Below are 16,964 nucleotides of genomic sequence, written 5' to 3'. Positions count from 1 at the left end.
ATCCAGAGTATAGTTTGTTATTTCATTTCAGTTGTTGTCTTGCCTTACATATTCAGTACATTATTCGTACTGACGTCCCTTTGTCTGGGGGCGCTGCGTTCATGCGCGCAGGTTGAGGTAGTCGGACAGATGATTCTGCTCAGTAGGCCTTCCACTCAGCCGCAGTCAGTGCACTCCACTTGGTTCGGAGCTGCAGTCCCTTTTGTGGTATGCTATTTTGACATGTATATATGGGTGTGACGGAGCCTTGTCCTGTCCTTTCTGCAGCTCGTGTTCCCTAAAGGTCTGTAGACAGTTATATGTGGTTGCAATGTTATGTAGCCATGTTGGCTCTCAGTTTTGGTGTTCAGCTTACATAGCAGCCACATCAGCTTGCCAAGTTGTGTATATATATTTTGTGTGTGTGTGTGTGTGCCCAGTTCAGATGAGATAGACATCATTTTTTTATATATATCCCGATTACGGCGTCGCCGGTTGGTTGATATTGTCGGTGTGCAGGTAGGCCTTAGCAGAGTTCAGATTTAGAGTGGTTCGCTCGGGGCCTAGTTTGGCACCGAGTGCTGGTCACGTCGCTCCAAATTTGGGGCGTGACACTCGTAGACCTATGCATGAATCTAGACGTTTCATAGTCTTACCAGTACATACTGATGTATAGTATTTAGACAGACTTGGTGGCTTATGTTTATGGGTGTGATTGCCGATGATTGCATAATAACATGCCATTATATTGTGATATTTGTCCTTACAGAGTATGATGCATATAAGTTAGCTTATGTCCCACCTAGAAATGATTGGCAGATGTATGTTTAGAGGTACTCGGTAGGTCAGTTCCGGGTGCCCGTCATGGCCCTCTAGTTGGGTCGTGACTGATATGATAGTGCTAGTTGAAGTTATGTAGTTTTAGATGTTATTTCAATATGCTTACATAATTATTCCATTCATTTTAAACATGGTTATGTGTAATTTGGCAATTTTTTTAGAAGTGCTTATATGTTAACTTGTTAAGCCTGCTTAGCCTGCTCATATTGATAGACTAGATTAATTTTATTACAAATTTAAGCATGATTTATGTGTAACTTAGATGTAGAGACAGTATGATTTAGGTTATTTAGCTTCCTATCATATTGCTAGCATGAATCTAGCTTAACATATGTTTATTTTTGGGACATGGCCTAATTTATGATATTGTTAGTCCATATTATGTCAAATGGTCATACTGTTTGTATGATAAAATGTGGAGATGCTATTAAAAGATTCCGGTCAAGTGTTTAGTTTGTTTGTTGGGTCATGTGGTCTATTTACCATGCCTAGGGTGTCAAATTATGGTCTTATGTCTTGACGCCTAGTAAAGACCAATGCAATGTCTATTTGTGTCCTTTTCTGTGCATTAAGGGCCCTGTAGCTTCATATGTTGTTTAAGTATCGCCTGTGGGGAATCATTACCATGTTTTATGTACTAATATGACCATGAAACCTTTAATCATGACAACATGATTAACACCTTTAAAATTCCTTACTTAATCTATGATAGTATAAAGATTAACACCTTTAAAATTCCTTACTTAATCTATGATAGTATAAAGATTAGTGTAATGTTCATGATATGAAATCTATGATAGTATAAAGATTAGTGTAATGTTCATGATATGTTTTTAGCTTGGTATTTATGTTTGTTCATAGCCCCTATTTGGGACACACCATGCTTGTTAGAATAATGGTATACAATGAGATTAGTACAGATTTGAGGAGGAACAGTTGTGCGAGAGGTCTTTAAAGTGATCAGTTGGGTTTTGACAGACTTTGCTCGGCGAGATATTCAGTGGTATGGTTCATGTATTATGATTTGAAGGTGAAGACTTGGAACTAGCCGAGTTGGCTGACACTAAGATCAGTTTTGATGGAATTGTGTAGAGGAATTAGGAGAATTAAGATTCATTTCTGGCAAGAGTAAGTCCTGGTTTCGGGCTTGTGGTGTGTGTTCATATATTTCTAAGAAATCACGGTGCGAGTAAAGGCTTTAGAAGATATGGGAGAAAGAGTTAGCGGAATCAGAGTATTTTATCGATTCAGAATGGGCTATAGTTTGTGACCATGTTTCAGAGGATTGCGTTGGTTTGAGGAAGTGTGATGTTCGGCCATAAATTGCATATATTTAGCCATTGTTGCCTCACATTTTAGTACTTTTAATTGTCTTTTGAGTATTAATTGTAATGAGTTGTGATTAATATTATATTTTACTATGTAGGAATAAAGAGGTGTAAAGGTGAAGAGATTTGAAGCAAAATCGACTGAAAAGTGTTGAAGTTACAAAAAGAGAAAATAAATAAACAAAAAAAAAAAGGGACGAAGGCATGACAAGAAGCCAACAAATAAGAGTAAAATGAAGCAAGCAGCTTAATGGAGCTTGCCTTAGCTTTTGTCTATGTGGCATTAAAGTTAGCAAAGAAGACGAGAGAAAATGCAAAACTGTTCTCTGACTCTCTGTTGGTTCCGCGTTTCATCCGCGATGCCGGTGTGATGCTAGCCCGCGATTTTTCCTGGTCGTAGTTGGATTTGGTTTTTAAAAGCCCAGGCCTTTTAGTACCCTATAAATACATATTCTACACGGTTTTGACATAACTTTGGATAGCTTGTAAACCTTAGTTCATAACTTTGGACCTAGAGAGAGCTTGGCGCCGCCGTGGAGGCCATAGTTACAGGGTTTTATCTTCTCTTCTCTGTAACACTTATTTTTATATTTTTATTCGGATGATTTGTTAGTTTTCCTCCATGTCTATGTGGAGCAAAACACTTTAGTTCTAGGGCTTTGACACAAACATGAAAGTTGACGTTTGATTACCGTTTCTATCTATTGATTTTCTATCTTTGGGTTATTTATTTATTCTTGGTCTTAATTGTTTGATTACTTGATCACTAATTGAACACTATCTGTGGTGCGGGAATTGGACTTGAGAAAGGGAATTGACGCACGTAATAAGAATAAATAGAGTTTGCTCGATTTAATCGTTTTGCTACTGAGGATAGAGATATACCCTTTAGCCCTACTTAGTTGAATATGGAGAAATAAATGCATTCTTGTTACCTCTGACGACCATAGAGATATAGGCGTTATAGTAGCATCTACAGGGTTGTAAGTAGTTCGAGAGAATATCATAAAGTTATAATTAACCCGTCAACTACTAACCCATAGGTAGAACGATTTGAAAACTCAACTGGATTGTTAGTGGTCATAGTCCTAGATCTATCTCTTCTCCGATAAAAATTTGTTCTTTCTTGGTTGAAGTTCATTAATTGTTTTCTTTTCTTTTTAATTAGTTTACAAATATAATTTGGATTTTATTTCTTGTTTAGATTATTAGCATTACTTTAATTTGATAAATAGTTAATTATAAGTCTCTGTGGGATCGATATCTGGACTTAACAGTCTATATTACTTGTACAACCACGTATACTTGCGTGTGCGTTTGGGACCAACAAGTTTTTGGCGTCGTTGCCGGGGACTTAGAAATTAATTGTTTATTTGGATTAGACTTTTCTTTTTGTTTATTCAGTTTTTTTTTTGTTTAATATTCTAGTATTCTTCTTGACATGGCATCTTTGAACGAAAATTTATCGAACGTTGGGTATTCATGTTTAAATGATTTTTGTGCACTTTGTGGAGGACCCCACTTATGGGAAAATTGTTCTAAAATTTGGCACATACGGGATGTGATGTGTGACCCTTCTAAATTCTATGACTGGAACTTTTGTAACCAGTGTGGTGGTCAGTGGAAAGAGTGTCCTAAGTGTTGTTCTAGTCTCTCAAGTGATTTTCACAAAGTGGATGTTGTGAGGGATACTTTGCTATTGGTTCGAGCTCACCGATTAGATGTATGGGGGGATTATCTTGATGAAATTACAAGTGACATGGCATACTTCATGGAAGAAAGAACAAAGCTCGGACAAGAGATAGATCAATTTGGCTTAGACATCTATGACTTGCAGGCTCAAATAAATAAAAAGGTTGAGGTGTCTGATGCCCAACCACCAATTGTTGTGGATACTGGCCAACTTGTGGAGCAAATAGAGGAATTCCAACCATTCGATCAGATCCTTGTTGATGATGCCTATGTTGAGGAAGTGTAGAAAAGTGAGGATGTCAGAAATAATGCAGTTTTAGAGTTGGGGCGTGTTGGTCCTCATTCTAAATATTTTTCTACATTATGTTTGGTTGGCGATATGAAAATGGAGCCCTCCACGCCGGTGAAGATGTGTATATATGAGGAACAAGAGCCTTACATCCTGAAATTTGCCACACCAAAGAGACAAAATGACATTCCTTACTTAAGGGCCAAGAAGTGCAAGATGCGACACCTATTGCTTGGTTCTTTTATTTTCACACCGCCGCCCCAGGAGCGGAGCAGAAAATTCGATGCAAAATTAGGGGCGCAATTCATATCCTCAAAGTGGAGGAAAAAGTGGTGAAGTTGATTCACGTCATGCCACAACGTTAACTAAGGAGCTTATTTGGAGGCAACCCAATGTGTAATAATTATAGATTTTTATTTTTATAGTGTCACGTTTTGTTTTGTTTTGTTTTGTTTTTGTTTTGCAGATTAGGGGAAGTGTGAGTACCCAAAGTTGAAAGCTGAGGAACATGTTTGATCTTAAGTGTGGGGTCGTGCCGACCCTGAATGATGAAAGCATGTTGCTAGCTAGGCCCTAGAGGGCCCTAGGGAGTATTTCTTGCTTTACTAGTTTTTAATTTTTCCATTTATATGCACTGAGGGCATTGCATGATTTTAACTGTGGGGTGGGAAATACGTTCCTAGTAAGGTTGAGGATGATGATTTAATATGCCTTAGGATTTTTTAATTAGTATTAGTTTTGAGTCCTAGTGTCGGAAAAAAAATGAAAAATTCGAAAAGATTTTTTTTAATTTCTTTGATTTTCTTTAGTAACTTCTTAAGTCCCTCATTAGTGGCATTCATCATCCACCCCTTGGGTTTTCTTATGGCCTCGGTTCTTTCCCGAGGGGGGACCTTTGAACCGGGTAATTTTTTTTATTTTTTAGGATTAATTTTTTTTATTTTTTTTTACTTTTTATTTTTTTTTAGGAGTAGAATAGAGAGAGTAGAAAACCCTTGTGACTTGTTTGATACTAGCATATTTAGGGCTGAGCTTGAGTAGTACTTTCCTGTGAGTGCTTGAGTAATGAAAAAGATAACAGACTTTCTGACACCTAGCTCATGGTTGTGAATCTATGTGTAGTTTTTTCTTATTTTGTAGTTCGTCATGATCCTATCTGTCCTAGAGTAGAATTGATCCATCTTGATTGAGACTTGTGCCATGTGTGGTGAGGAATTCTTGCATATATTCCATGTTTTGCATCTTAGTCTAGAACTTGCCCTGCATGTTATTGAAGCGAAATAAAAAGTGTTGCTCTATTTGGAAGATGATTATAGGCTTTCTTTGATATGTCTTGTGAATTTCAGCCTTTTTAGGTATTGTATCACTAGCTAGCCCTTTGAGCCTGTAGCCTTTTGTTGTTAGCCGTATTTTTGCCTTGATCCTTTTGTTGAATCCCTAGTTTTTGTACCCTGGTTCCTTGGGCACTGTAGCATAGACTGGGTTATAATTGTGAAATTTGAAGAAAAGGATGGTCAAGTGAAAAATGGTGACCAATGATAGCTGCAAAGTGATGAAAAGACCCCCTTAAAAAGAATGTGACATGAAAAAAAAAAAGAATGAAAAAAAAAATTGTGCTTGAAAAAAAAATGATTGAAACGTTCTTGATATGATGAGAAATACTTGTTAAATAATTGATGAAGAGAGGGCTGAAAAATAAAGTGAAAAGATGAAATAATGGGTGATGAAGTCTAAGAGTACAAAGTGCTTAGGGAAGTGTAAGTCACTATTGTATAGTTTTCCTACCCATTCCCTAGCCAACATTACAACCCTTTAAAGTCCTATTTGATTCCATTCGAGCACACTTGATTAGTAGAGATGTACATAATGGGCAAGCCTATTGTTCTTTGTGCATACATGGGAATTTCTTTGTGAGCGTGAGAGTTGTGCTTTGATGCTAAGTCCTTAATTTGCATTCATTCCTTGATTTGAGTGTGCTGACTATTTATTCTTGTGAGGGCACTTGTTTCATGATAGATAGGTGATGTTATTAAATTTCTTTGACAGAGTAGGTGAGCGAGCTTAAATTTGATGAGTTAGAGTCCATCTTTGAGATTGGGAGGTTAGAAGTTTGTTGTTTGTTTGTTGGTTGATTTGTATATCTGGCATGATGATCAGGAAGTGTAAATTTGATGTTCTGAGTTGCAATATGGCCTAATTGTTGGTATCAACCAAAGTGGTGGTGATCCTAGGCTTGATTTATTGAGAGTGATTTTAGTGCTTACTCGAGTATGAGCAAGAGTTTTAGTGTGGGGTGGTGATGTTCGGCCATAAATTGCATATATTTAGCCATTATTGCCTCACATTTTAGTCTTTGGGTTATTTATTTATTCTTGGTCTTAATTGTTTGATTACTTGATCACTAATTGAACACTATCTGTGGTGCGGGAATTGGACTTGAGAAAGGGAATTCACGCACGTAATAAGAATAAATAGAGTTTGCTCGATTTAATCGTTTTGCTACTGAGAATAGAGATATACCCTGTAGCTCTACTTAGTTGAATATGGAGAAATAAATGTGTTCTTGTTACATCTGACGACCATAGAGATATAGGCGTTATAGTAGCATCTACAGGCTTGTGAGTAGTTCGAGAGAATATCATAAAGTTATAATTAACCCATCAACTACTAACCCATGGGTAGAACGATTTGAAAACTCAACTAGATTGTTAGTGGTCATAGTCCTAGATCTATCTCTTCTCCGATAAAAATTTGTTCTTTCTTGGTTGAAGTTCATTAATTGTTTTCTTTTATTTTTAATTAGTTTACAAATATAATTTGGATTTTATTTCTTGTTTAGATAATTAGCATTAGTTTAATTTGATAAATAGTTAATTATAAGTCTTTGTGGGATCGATATCTGGACTTAACAGTCTATATTACTTGTACGACCACGTATACTTGCGTGTGCGTTTGGGACCAACAAAGTGTTTGTGGGCCTATTGAACATGTTTAGAGTTGTGGTTTTATCAAATCAGAAAATTCGAGCAAATCAATTCATTTATCTGAGGATCAGTTGTGAGGGAAATTCGAATATGGAGATATGAAAATTAGAGTTTGAGCTATGTTTAGAGAGTTGTGACTGGTAAGTGAGCCCGAGGTACATTGGCCTGTTTGAGATTATTTGTTGTATTGATCTTGTGTTTTGTGAATTAGTTGTTCACCAGGTCTGTCAGGTGTTCATTTGATCATTCATGTTTCTACGTTGAGGAAGTACCATTCTGATAGTCCTATATCATTCATCGGGATTCAATTTTGTTCGATGAGAATCTTCCCTATAAGGAAAGTCCGACCTGCATAGCCTATATCCTCAGTTATTGCTGATTCAAGTATTTCCCGTCCTCTCTTCCTTATCGCTCGAGGACGAGCGATTGTTTATTTAGTATCTGATGTAACGACCCATTTGGTCATTATTCCATTTACGACCCTTTTGATCTCTTTTCGAGCTTTATTAGCCCATATTTGACCCGTGGGAGCTGTTGGTACGCTTTTTGAGGTCATCAGAGTTGATTTGGGCAAGTTTTGGGAAACTTTGGCTTTAAACGGAAAAGAGTTGACTCAAAGTTGACTTTTGGGAAAATTGACCTTTTTCAAAAATCTTTCGATTCCGAAAGGTCCGGATGGTCTTTTACAACTTGTGTGCATATCTGGTTCGATTCCCAATGCACTCGAATGCATTTTGGGACTTGAGTTGGGAAGTTGGATCTAAGGTATCGGGGGTTGACTCGATCAACGAGACCTTCGTTAGAAATTTTTTAGGCCACAAGTGCATTCATAGTGTGCTTTTATGTATGTCTGCATATTGAGTATGTGAGTGGATGGCCTCGGGAGATAGTCAGAAATTCGGATTAAGAATGTGAACTCTTGGGATTTTCTAGTGTCTGGTGCCCGCATTGGCAGCACCAAAACCGCAGCAGTGGTACCGCTATAGCGGTCACCCTGCAGCTGAAGCGGCCAGTGGGATTTTGGTGTAGTGGTCATGGGACCGCCGCAGCGGTGCCGCTGAAGCGGTATGCTGGTCGCGGAAGCGAGTGTCGGGTAGTAACTGAATGGTTTAAGTGATAAAAACCCCTAAGTCTTTAAACATTTCCCCATTTCATCTAAAGGCTATTGAAGATGGTTTTTGGAGTTCTTGAAGTGGCTAAGGTTGGTGGGGAGTTTCCCCAACCTTATGCTTCATTCCTTCATCATTAATGTTACACCTCGGAAATTTCCCCGTGAACGTACAGTGAAAATTTGCAGGTTTGCACTTTGGCCCAGTTGGTCGTAAAGTGGAATACGGCCCGTAAAGTAGTTTACGGACCGTAAACTGCTATCGTCCTCCAACCTTCCAAGATTTCAACTTTCTGCCAAATGTCTAAATGGTTAAACACGACCTAGAATACGGACCGTAAATCGAAATACGACCCGTAAACTGTGACCGTAAACTACCATGACTCTAGCAAACCTTTCTGGTTCCGTTATGCTTAAATACGGTCGCGAAGGACGGACCGTAAACCAGAATACGGCCCGTAATGTGGGTTTACGACCACTGTGCATCCTGACTACTGTTCATAAAAATCAGATTTTGTGATTAATATAAGGGACCCTTTTCATTCATTTTCATTTCATTTCTCATCTACACCACTCAAGAGCTGTCTAGAAAATTCTCCAAACACTTCAACCATAAGAATAACAAGGAAATCAATGATCAACAACATTAAATCCATGAAACAAGGTGTGTGAAACTCAAGTAAAGTTCATCCAAACCAAGAAGTTCCAAGAAAGGTGAAGTAGGGTTTTGGTGCAAAAGGAAGGATTCCACTCTAGGCTTGTTCCACCATCATCTAAGGTAAGTTTCATGACTTCATCACGTTGTTTAAGGTATTGGAAAGCTAAGATGCTTGAATGGTAGGAAGACATAGAAGATAGGTCTTAAAATAGATGAATAGTGTCACAATTGAATGGTAGTCGAATGGAATCATAAATGTTGATGTGCTATGATTATGAATATGTTGGAAAGGATGCTTAGACCATGAAATAAGTATTATATAGGAGGAAACGCGATAATGAGTTATAAGTATAAATGTGAAAAAATTAGAGAGAAATGGTGGATTGTGGTTAGTGCATGTAAATGATGATTGTTGATTTCAATATTGTGAACGTTGTTGTGAGCGTTTGGGAGTTAATATAGAATATGGGAAAAGTAGTATAAACAAAGGAAGTGCCGCCCAATTTTCCTAGAAATAGTAGCGCGTTCTTATAGTCGATTAACTAACGTAAATGTGAATTCTCTTTTGAAGGTAGAAACGCGATATTGAAGGAGAACAAGAACAATAGCTTAGTTAAACGTCAAAGGTATGTGAGGCTAATCCCTTCTTTCTGATGGCAAGAATCCTATAGCGTAACTTCTTTCTTATCCGCGAGCCTATGTCCATAATTAGCTGCACAAGGTTATGAATTAATGTATATGGATTCTAATGATGTTAGTTACCGCTTACACTCACCTTGTATGCTAATTCCTTCAAGATGAGGCAGAATGTTCATAATTGTTCCATAATGCAATCGGGGGATCACGACCTTACGTCACCCCGATAGAGTACGGTTGATCCTGAGCCTTATTTATGTATTATGATAAGCTAAGCATATTGTGAGGATCATATGATGATATTACTATTACACCGCGCCTATTTGGCCGGGCAGTCACCGCCAAGGCGGGCAGCTATATGATACACCATGGCCAAATGGCATGGGCAGACACCACTAGTGGGCGGCATGAGATGTTACCCCAGACGCGGGAGGCCTGGACGCAGGCTCATGTTATGATTATCACACCGATCCGATACGGACGGGCAGTTTATACATGATGCATATATGATATGATGATGAGCATGAGTAAGACAACATGACTTCTTTTTCTTATACTTGGCAGTTAGATTCTGATGTTCCATATAAGTGTCTTCTTTACATCATTGTCTTATTTCATTGCTTATGCCTCTCATACTCAGTACAATATTCGTACTGACGTCTGTTTTCTTTGGACGCTGTGTTCATGCCCACAGGTAGACAGGGAGGAGAGCTCGTTCCAGATCCGTAGTGACTGTCAGCTGACTGGAAGCCCTCCATTGTCCCAGAGGTGCTTATGATTATTCTTTTGTGTATATATATATATGTAGACATGTATATGCATTTTTGGGCACGACGGGGTCTTGTCCCATCCCTATGTTCAGTACTTCAGTAGAGGCTCGTAGATAAGCAGTGCGGGTTAGATGGTCTCACGAGGTTGCCACTGTATATATATATATATATATATATGTATGTATTATTTTGATAGCCTAAAGGCACATGTATATGAAAGTATTTTGTGTTTTCATATGAAATATGATTTTCCTACGCTAAGAGTATAAAGATGATAGAAAGAGCATTAAATGAGTAAAACGAGCGACAGAACGAGCGGTGGTCGGCAGTTAGCCCTGGGTACCCGTCGCGGCCCCTAGTTGGGTCGTGACAAAAGTGGTATCAGAGCAGTTCGATCCTAGGAAGTATCTACGAGCCGTGTCTAGTAGAGTCTTGTTTATGGTGTGTTGCGCGCCACATCAATAAACAAGAGGCTACTGGGCATTTAGGAAAAATGACCATCTTTCTTCTATGGGATCGTGCGATAGAGCCATGTGTAAGATTTTATCCTCCCTAATAGTGTGTTATGATTTCAGAATGCCGCCAAAGGGAAAGGCTACAGCCGCCCAGAAGGGCAAGACTACGGCAAAGAGACGGGTAGAAAGAGAGCCTCCGGTGAATATAGATGAAGGCGAATCGCATAACTAGGCCCCATCTGATACTTCCTCTACCTCGCCCGGTGTGGGAGAACAAGGAGGAGCCCCAGCTCTAATTCCTCCACCGGTTGCTTCGGGTCAACAGATGACCGAGGCCATTCAGCTATTGACACAATTGGTTGCCGTACAGGCACAACGACAAAATGTGGGTTCAAGTGACCGGGTAGTAAGTACCAAGGCCCGTGATTTAATCAGCCTAAATCCTCCGGAGTTCTTCGGGTCAAAGCCGGAGGAAGACCCACAAGGTTTCATTGATGAACTGTTGAGGACATTGAAGATTGTCCATACCTCCGAGACCGAATCCGTGGAGGTGGCATCGTATAGACTCTGGGATATGGCGGTGTTATGGTACAACAATTGGGTATTATCAAGAGGAGAGAACGCGCCTCCTTCGGTTTGGCAAGAATTTGTAGATTCTTTTATTCGTCACTATTTGCCACCCGAAGTCCGCCGAGCTAGAGCGGACAGATTTTTAAATTTGAGGCAAGGAAATATGAGTGCCCGGGAGTATAGCATGCAATTTAATTCTTTGGCTAGATGTGCTCCGACTATGGTGGCCGATATGGGAGACTGGGTACATAGATTTATGAGTGGCCTAGGACCACATCTATTCAGAGATTATTTGACAGCTTCCTTGCAAGACGGGATGGATATTTCTCGAATACAGGCCCATGCACAGAATTTGGAGGGGCGACAACAACAACAAAGAGGCAACCGTGATATCGATAGAAGGCAAGGCAAGAGGGCCAGATCCATGGGAGCTAGCAGTTATCATAGAAGGGGATCAAGGCAGACATATTCTGGGTACTCAGGCCAGTCAGTGACGAGTGCACCTCCTCGATTCACAGGTAGGAGATTTGATCGCTCTTTCCGTTCAGGATAGGGCCAGAGTTCGAGAGCTTCAGATTCCCAGTTCAGGGAAGATTATTGTCAGAGGAGACCCCCAGTGCCGCGATGCAACCAATGCGGCAGATTACATTCCGGATAGTGTCGTCAGGGTTCGGATGCCTGTTATACTTGTTGTCAGGTGGGGCATATGATGAGGGATTGCCCGTCGATGAGTGGCAGAGTTGGAGTTTAGCCTACAGGTTCTGCAACTGGCTCTTCATCAGTACGCCCGGTAGGGCAGACTCCCCAGATGACAGCAGGCCGAGGCAGAGGCCGAGGGGCAGTATCTACTTCAGGTGCCACTCAGCCCCGTGTATATGCTTTAGCCGAACGACAGGATCTCGAGTCCTCTCTGGATGTAGTTACAAGTATATTGTCTATATTCTCCTGTGATGTGTATGCATTGATTGATCTGGGTTATACATTCTCTTATATTACTCCATATGTTGTTGGTTGTATTGGGGTGAAAACCGAGTCAATTAGACCCTTTGAGGTACTCACTCTGGTTGGTGATGCCGTGATAGCAAGGCAAGTGTACAAAAATTGTTTCATTCTGATATGTGATCATCAGACCAAAGCTAATTTGATTGAGTTGAAGATGATAGATTTCGATGTAATTATGGGTATGGATTGGTTGGCCTCATGTTATGCCAATGTTTATTGCTGCACGAAAGTGGTTCGATTCCAATTTTTGGGAGAGCCCGTGCTGATAGGAAGGGTAATACAGCATCTCCGAAGGGTAGGTTTATTTCCTACCTTAAAGCGAGGAAGATGATAACCAAGGGCTATATTTATCATTTAGTTTGGGTTCATGACACCGAAGCAAAGCTGCCAACTTTCCAGTCAGTTCCGGTAGTGAATGAATTCCCAGATGTGTTCCAAGATGAACTTCCAGGACTTCCTCCAGAAAGGGAAATTGATTTAGCCATTGATGTGTTGCCGGACACCGAGCCCATTTCTATTCCTCCTTATCGTATGGCTCCGGCCGAAGTGAAAGAGCTAAAGGCACAGCTGAAAGACTTGCTTGACAAGGGATTTATTAGGCCCAGTTCATCGCCATGGGGAGCACCGGTCTTGTTCGTGAGAAAGAAAGACGGATCTCTACGAATGTGTATCGACTACAGGCAATTGAACAAAGTGACGATAAAGAACAAATATCCTCTTCCAAGGATTGATGATTTGTTCGATCAACTACAAGGTGCCAAGTGGTTTTCCAAGATAGATTTAAGGTCGGGGTATCATCAAGTGTGTCACACCCTAATCTCGCTAGGGTGTGATGGGCACCTGACCCTTACTTAGAGCCGAGCGAACCCTCTGACTCTCAATACACACATAACCTCTTTGGACCTTTAAATCAAATAGACATGAAATGCATAGTAAGGCTTTCAGAAATTTTCTTTTTCCTTGTTTATCAAATCAAACAAAATCTGTAACTTTATGGAATTTATCACATAATACAGAATGACACATCGGCTGATGGAGCCGCTTACAACACTGACATTCTATACCCACGACTCTGTCTGCAAAGTCTCTAACTTCGAATGACACATCATAGCATAATACTCTGACCCGGAAACACTCCAGGGCAAATGGAGCTTGCCAATCCAACTGAAGCATCTTCTAGGAATATGCTTTACTCATCTGGGTGTACCTGCGTGGCATGAAACGCAACCCCCGAAGAAAGGGGGTCAGTACGAAAAATGTACTGAGCATGTAAGGCAGGAATTACAGTAGAAGAGAATCATAGCTGAAACAGAGATTTACCAGAATCAAGTATGAACTTTTAAAACATCAAAGCACTTGCCTTTTCAAATGAAAATCATGTATGTCATCATAAATCATAAATGAAAATCATGCATACCGTCATCGTTTATCATATGTCATATAACGTGCCCCGGCCCACTAGTAAGGGACGCGGTGAGTAAGTTCATGCATGTCATTACCATATATCATATATGCATATAACGTGCCCCGGCCCTCCATTGAGGGACGCGATGAATGGAATCATGTATGCCAATGTCATGTATCACATATGCATGTAACGTGCCCCGGCCCTCTATTGCGGGACGCGGTGAATAGAGTCATCATATGCCATCCTGGCCACCACCCCGTCATCATGTCATCATATCACATATATAACATGCCCCGGCCCGCAAGTGAGAGGGACGCGGTGAATAATGCAGAGAGGTACGCACGAGAACATACCCTGGCCCGGGACGCAGTGAAGGACATACTGAGACTTGCACGAACAGAGTAGTGCGAAACCATATGCACATAATTCAAGACTCGATAGACAAATATACTTATCGACACCTGAAGGCTCAGAACAAGTTTCGGGTCAATCCGACTTAGTATAAGAAAGTTATGAGCGTTTGAAGTACAGAGCCTTATACGAGCGTTTCAGAAGCCATTTTCGGAAAAATCAAAGCAAAAATCATATCAAGTACCTTTCGGATATCGTTACGGATCAAATCAAATAGAGCGTTTGGAACCATATGTACGTATCAAATTATATCAAAGACTCCATAGAATAATCAAACGTGCTATCATTTGAAAATCAAAACTTTAGTCATATCAATTATCTTTCGAATGCCATTTGGAAACATATCAAACAGAACTTCGGACATCATAGATACGTATCAAAACCATATGAAATAGCTTATCGAAATCAATAACGTTAGCCATCCTAGTGGCTCTAAGAATATGAGTTTCTTTGAAATCATACACATACTTTGTCATGTTGGTTTCACAAAGATCATGCCAAAAGAAAGAAAGGGTAAGCCTTACATACCTGTTCCGCGTCCAATTAGCTTCGCTTATTCGTCCAAACTCGCTAGTCTACATTCAAGAGAATCGACATAATCATTAAACTCATTGACATATACTTGTCTTGGTCTTTCAAACAAATTCGCTTATAACATGCCGAAATTTTGGCAGCATTTCCCCTGTAAATACACCATCCCCGAGAATCTAACTCGGCCAAATCAACAATCAACAATCCGAGAATTCAACTCGGCCAAATTATCAACAACAATCATACTAACAACTTCAACAATCAATCCAAAATATATTCTAACATTAGCAACTTTCGTCACACAGTTCGACGGCATTTCATTTGTATTCAATTCAATCACATATAATCAAGCTAACACCAATGATCCCACATTCAAGTATTAATCCGAAATCTTCCTAACATGATTCAAGAATACTTCAAACAATTCACATAATATTCCAACAACCCAATCAACATATTACTTCACCCGAAACCTTCCAAATTCAACAAGAACAATAGCGACACATTTCCTTCTTTCAAGTTCATGAATTATACCTACTACCCGAATCCTTCTCAACTCAACATAACCAACAACAACACATTCTTTCCTTCAAAACTCATGAACTATAATAATAGTCTATGCATTAACAACTTTATTCTCATAATGGCAAGAAACTATACTAATATCAAATTAACTTCTTCAACACTCCCACAACAATTTCAACTTCATTTCAAGCCATCAAATCTTCATTTTTATTATGGAATCCACAACAACAACAACAATCAAAATACTAAATAAAATCAATTCATTTGTTCTTCACAACTCAACTATGTTCGGCCACAACATCAACACACACATGTACCATGAATTCTATCCATTTCTATATACTTCAACATACATAAGCATCTCTAACACATGTAAAAGAAGATTAAACACATACCTTTCTTCACTTATCTCTTCTTGCTCGGCTAGGTTCACCACTTGCCCAACAAATGCTTTACTTACTCCAACAATCACTCCACGTTAAATAGCACCTTCCAATTGCTTGGAATACTAGAAGAAATAATTTTTTTGATCAACTTTTCAAGAGGTGAATTTTTTTGGGCTATGGCAGAATGCCCCTTGCTCTTCTTTCTTCTTCTTTTTTTTTTCTCTCCAAGGTTCTAGAGTTTTATGTGGAGAATATGACTAATATGTCATATATATACATACATATAATTCATCCATGTGGGCCAAGCCAACCTTAACTTGGACGGCCACATGGCCAAGATGGACCATTCAAGAATTTTCTTGAATTGTTGGTGAAATTCCCATTTTGCCCCTAGCCTTCCACAATTTTACCATGAACCACTTTGCGAATTTTCCTTTTTACCCTTGGCCTTTCTCAATATTTCCATACTAATAATATTCATAAATAATATTCATAAACAACTTGTGTATTAAACAAGATCAAAATAAAGCTTTTCCCTTAACTTCCCACAACTATCTCGAATTATCCGAACGTACAACATACGGGCTATAACAAAGTGAGGGTTAGAGAAGCGGATATTCCCAAGACAGCCTTCGAAACGAATTATGGCCACTATGAATTTCGGGTGATGTTATTCGGGTTGACTAATGCTCCGGCCGTATTTATGAATTTGATGAACAACGTATTCAGGCCTCTCTTGGATCTATTTGTGATAGTATTTATCGATGATATTCTGGTGTATTCTCTCACAGAATCAGAACATGCAGACCATCTGAGAATTTTTCTTGGCATTCTTGGAGCCCGAGAATTGTATGAAAAATTTTCAAAATACGAGTTTTGGCTAAATTCGGTAACATTTCTGGGCCATGTTATTTCAGATGATGGCATTCGAGTCAACACTCAGAAGATTGAGGCTGTGACGACTTGGCCAAGGCCTACGACACCTACAGGAGTTCGTAGTTTTCTGGGTTTGGCAGGTTATTATAGAAGATTCGTAGAGGGCTTCTCATCTATTTCACCCCCATTGACTAAGTTAACCCAGAAGTCAGCCAAATTTCAATGGAATGACGCTTGTGAACGTAGCTTCCAAGAGTTGAAGGAAAGATTGACCTCAGCTCCAGTTTTAACACTTCCAGAAGGGTCAGATGGTTATGTTGTGTATTGTGACGCTTCCGGTGTCGGATTGGGATGCGTATTGATGCAGCATGGTAAGGTTATTACATATGCTTCGAGGCAATTGCGAAAACATGAGAAGAATTATCCAACTCATGATCTCGAACTGGCTGCAGTCATTCATGCCTTAAAGATGTGGAGACATTATTTGTACGGTGTGCACGTTGATATCTATACAGA

This window comes from Lycium barbarum, chromosome 1 (genome assembly GCF_019175385.1).
Source record: "Lycium barbarum isolate Lr01 chromosome 1, ASM1917538v2, whole genome shotgun sequence".
Lineage (NCBI taxonomy): Eukaryota > Viridiplantae > Streptophyta > Magnoliopsida > Solanales > Solanaceae > Lycium > Lycium barbarum.
This window is presented reverse-complemented; position numbering follows the sequence as displayed.